General features: G+C 44.9%; 1 protein-coding gene across 2 annotated transcripts in view; it reads left to right on the forward strand.

The window, feature by feature from the left end:
* GPR153 (G protein-coupled receptor 153) overlaps positions 1 to 5,157 on the forward strand; it is a 60,345-nt gene that overhangs the window by 54,392 nt on the left and 796 nt on the right. The window lies entirely within an intron of this gene.

Below are 5,157 nucleotides of genomic sequence, written 5' to 3' on the forward strand. Positions count from 1 at the left end.
CCCACACAGCAGGCCGTGTTTAATGAGTGCCTTGCTCAAAGGGATCCCAAACCAGTCAGCAGGCCAGCCTAGCTGGTTTTGAACGCCTTGTGTGGTGGTGAGGGACCTCTCAGCGGTGGAAAATTGACCGAAAAATGGTGCTAATTTGCAATGTTCTGCTTTTGGAGTGATCCCCTGCTTTAAGCCTGCCTTTGCCATTCACGCACGGTCACGCTCGGTGGTGTGAGGCTGCACCGTACTAAATGGGCCCTGTGCCGCTGCTGATGCCCCCCCCTCCAACGGCAACCTCACACAGAGATGGCTCCCAGTTCAGTTTTTGTCCAGAAATTGCCATGCCTTGTCCTAATGGTTATAAATGAGCTCCCTGCTAAGTTCTTACAGAGCTCCTGGAAAGATGAGATCCTATTTACCGAGTGTTACAGAAGCGTTTGATATGATCTCCTGAACTGCTGAAATGCAGGCTTCTCTTTGCTTATGTTAGAATTGTAGGCTTGGGAGGTAACCCCAAGTCTCATCTATTCCAAGCTCTGTGCAAGGTAGACAGACTGTGACTGCTCAGAAGAAGCAGCTGTGCAACAAACTAACTCAACGTTGACAACACCAAACCCTGGGCATTGATGTAGGAGCCCAGAAGGTACAGCCCTGTGTCTTTCGTACCCTCATATCTCCTGCCCATTTAACCTGGATTTACAAATAAAGTAAGAGGAAAAAATATTATTACTATTTTATTATTTATCTATTGTGTTCATATCCCACCTTTCTCTTCAAGGACCCCACATCAGCTGCTGGGCAACGCTTTTAAAACACAATGCATCGTTATGGCACCTATGCATATCAATTAGCACCTGCCAATTAGTGTCCTAGGTCTGTGCCCTAAGGACTTTTTAACAGTCCTTCATCAATGGTCTAAGTAAAATTAGCAGTCATGGGGTAAGAAGACAGGTCCTTTTAGGGACTGGTAACTGGTTAAGGAACTGGGTGGGGACCGAGTAGGAATAAATGGACAGTTCTCACCATGGAGGTAAGCAGGCAGAGGTGTCCCCCAAATATCTGTATTGTGAGGAAGAGTACTGAAAAGACTTCTTTGCCTGCTTTTGCTACTGCTAAAGCTGCTGATATAAGAGACAGAAAGATTTGGGCTACTGATGGCTACTAGTCACGATGGCTGTGCCCTGGGTGAGCCAGTCAGTACAAAAGTGAGTTGATGAATCATCATGGGCTTTTGAACCCAAAACATAAAGTGTTTAATTGGTTTAATCTAAATGCATTTGCAGGGATGCGGGTGGCACTGCAGTCTAAACTATTGAGCCTAGGGCTTGCCGATCAGAAGGTCGGTGGTTCGAATCCCCACAACGGGGTGAGCTCCCGTTGCTCGGTCCCAGCTCCTGCCAACCTAGCAGTTTGAAAGCATGTCAAAGTGCAAGTAGATAAATGGGTACCGCTCCAGCGGGAAGGTAAACAGCATTTCCGTGTGCTGCTCTGGTTTCACCAGAAGCGGCTTAGTCATGCTGGCCACATGACCCGGAAAAACTGTGGACAAACGCCGGCTCCTTTGGCCAGTAAAGCGAGATGAGTGCCGCAACCCAGAGTCGTTTGTGACTGGACTTAACTGTCAGGGGTCCCTTTACCTTTTTAAATACATTTGCACCTTGATGCCAAAGCCCAAAGAGAAATGCCTTTATTGAGATGCTGAAGGATGTGTGATATAGAGTCACAGAATTGTAGAGTTGGAAGGGTCTACATTTTGTCCAACCCCCTGCAATGCAGGACCATTCACTGTCAGACTGAAAAGCCATCTCATCTGATTCCTTTTTGTTCCTTGTTACAGTCACGCCAGAACCAAAAGAAACTTCCAAGGAATAATCATGTGTTCTGGATTTGCAGGACCGTCATTTTAAAATGTGCCCAAATGATCCTACACTTCTTAAAGCCATTCAGTCCAGCCCAATGTGTGTTTGTTCAGGAGTACGTCCCACTGAAACCCATGGAGATTTGCATCCTCGTAGGTGCAAGCCTATTAACAGTTATCCAAAAATAAGTCCAACTGCGTGTGCTATGGGACTTATCCCTAGGCAAGTATTCCTGCAATTCCAAATGCATTCCAAAAACGAGGCACCAATCTGTTTAGATTTGCAACCCCATCTAAGCTGCAAATGCCATGTTAGATGTGAAAAAACAAAACCAATTCTTCCATACCCAACTAGAGATTGTATTTTAGGAGCCAGCAGAATGTAACATTTGCAAAACGAAGTTAATCATTGCACAAGGAGTGGGGAGGTGGCTGGAGGAAAAGGCGAACAGCTCTTCAGGGCAGTCGGCCTGTGAAAAGGAGTCACGCTTTCCAATTTCTTGGAAAAAGCTTTGAGGGTGATAGAGAGCTTGGAGGGAAAAAAAGAAAGAAAGAGAAAAGGCTGTGCATTCTTTCCCCCCATGAAAGCTGAGTGAATTTCAGTCTCTGTTGTCTCTTGGCAGACAATGACCACACTTTCTCTAGAGATGCATCCTGGAGGGGCTGGAGGTTTTCAAAGTGTCCTTAATAAAAGTTGGCTTTTAGCAATCTGAATTGCCAAAGGGGGGGGGGGGAGAGGGGCCCACTATGCCTGGACACAATAGACTCAGAGGAGTGAATCAACACTCATCCAGAGTGTGCAAAGTGAGAGTTAGGAGTGAATTCAGAGAAAGGCCCAATTGTCTGTGTCTTTTGTGCCTTGAGCCAGCTGGAGGTAATCTTTCAATATTTACCCTGCTCTATTGTTCAAAACTCATTTGCACACGCAACAGTGGGGGGGGGGGGGCAGCAGGGGAATGTGTAACTATTTCCAGAGGTGGTGGCTCTGTTTTTGCAGGGGCAGCCTGCAAAAGGTAGACCTTAAAGAACCCACCTTTGGTTGGTATTTTGTTTTCAGTCATTAAAAAAATACGTATTATTCATTTAAAAACGAATCAGAGCGGTTTACAACAATTGTATGCAACACCGTATGATAAAAACCATATAAAAATATCAAAATCAGAAATCAACCAACTATGATGGAATAACGTCTTCTTAATTGCCTGCTTAAGCCTGATAGAAAAGTTTTCCGCAAGTGTTTAAAAGTTGAAATCGAAGGTGATCCAATGGTACCCTTCTGCCACTAGCTTTTCAGATCTTCTAAAATTTATGTAGCCACTTAGGTATCTGCAGTCTGAACCATATATTTTTTATTTGTTTAGAGCAGGCAACAAACAATTAGCAAAGGAAGCATAATATATCCAGAGAATACAAAATATCCTTTTACAAACACAGTTTCAAATATATTTTTCGAACGATGTTCGGTTTCAATGCACGGCCAACACATTAAGATTTACAATGCCTCAACCCCAAAGAACAAGTGGTTTCTATATTATTTATTAAAAATTTTATATCCCACTTTTATTCCAAGGAGCTCAAGGTGGTCACATGGTTCTTCCCCCTCTTCATTTAATCCATCAACAACCCTGTGAGGCAGGTTAGGCTGAGGGACAGTGCCTGGTCCAGGGTCACACCCAGTGAGCTTCATGGCCAACTGGGGATTTGAACCCTGGTCTGTCCCAGGTCCTTGTCTGACACACTAAACCACAGGACCAGGAAGAGAATGGACCCGGATGAGGATAGGAAGGCAGCATACAACCCCACCCCCAGCAGTGCTGGCCAGGTCTGCCAATCCCACCCCCCACCCCCCGTCCTATGTTGTAGGTTGAGGGTCAGGTTGGTGGAATAGTTTTTGTCCTTGTTTGTTACTATGTCATGTATTTTTGTGGTTTTATATTGTATTGTAAACTGCCGTGTAATCCTTGGATACAGGGCAGTATAGAAATTGATTAAAAATTAAAAATTGCAACAACGACCCTGAAAGGAAATATTATTTGGTTTTATCCCCGATGCAGGTGGATAACGGAAGATGGAGCAAGATTGCTTTCTCCTGCTCTGAACAGCAGAATGGTCTCCCTTGGGAGGTGGTGGACTCTCCTTCCTTGGAGGATTTTAAGCAGAGGTCGCAGATGGTCATCTGTCATGTATTATCTAGTTGAGATTCCTGCATTGCAGGGCATTGCACTAAATAAATCCCTTCCAACTCTACAATTCGATAAGATTGTAACACCACCACCACCCCGCCATGTTCTGCCATGTAAAGGTAAAGGTAAAGGGACGATACCTATTTATCTACTTGCACTTTGAAGTGCTTTTGAACTGCTAGGTTGGCAGGAGCAGGGACCGAGCAACGGGAGCTCACCCCATCGCGGGGATTCGAACCGCCGACCTTCTGATCGGCAAGTCCTAGGCTCTGTGGTTTAAGCCACAGCGCCACCCACATCCCTGTTCTGCCATGTAGGCTGCTGTTAATAATGCAGCAGGCTGAAAGTCGTTAGTCGGGGCTTTAGAGAACTCTTGGATGTCTGCCTTGGTTTCTATGGGCTGCCTCAGTGGGTGAGATGGGAATCGGGGCCCATACCACCATGCATGGCTGAAGGGCCAGCTCCATTGGGCTGCTTCTGTTTCTTGAACTGCTTGCATTCTAGACTGGTCTCCCTCTCTCTTCCCATTCTCTTTGTGTGTATATATATATGTATGTATCCCCCCACTTCAAAAGGCAGCAGATGGCATTTTTAAGTGATGCCACATCAAGAGCCCACAATGTAAGGCCATAAAGTCCCAAGTCGAAAACAGCCTAACTGCACTGCTGACTGTGAGAACGGCTATTTCCGCATTTAACCATCGGTGCCAGAGTTCTTTTTTCCTCCCTCCCTCCTCCCTCCCTGAACCTCTTATTTATTAATTATTAATTATTTTCGTGCCACCTCTTATTTATTAATTAATCATTTCATAAGCATACTCCTCAACTGTAAGAAAGCACCACAAAGTACTGTAGTTTACATGGAGAAAAACAATAGCAATTATAAATAAAAAGAATTAAAAGCAGTTATTTAAAACATGTTAAAAATTGATTAAAGTCAAGATAAGCAGGTTGTCCGCCCACCCGCCCAGCAGTAAAAATCGGCTGCTATCTGAGCTGCTCTTGGAATCCTTTCGGCTGGAATAGCCTGTTAAATAGAAAAGGGGGGTCGGGAAGTACATCATCATCATCACCATCACCAAAGCGTTATCGAAACCAGAAACTCGCGCTGAGTGCGTTTCTCTTC

The sequence above is a fragment of the Podarcis filfolensis genome (genome assembly GCF_964270895.1).
Source record: "Podarcis filfolensis genome assembly, chromosome: 8".
NCBI classification, from domain to species: Eukaryota; Metazoa; Chordata; class Lepidosauria; order Squamata; family Lacertidae; genus Podarcis; species Podarcis filfolensis.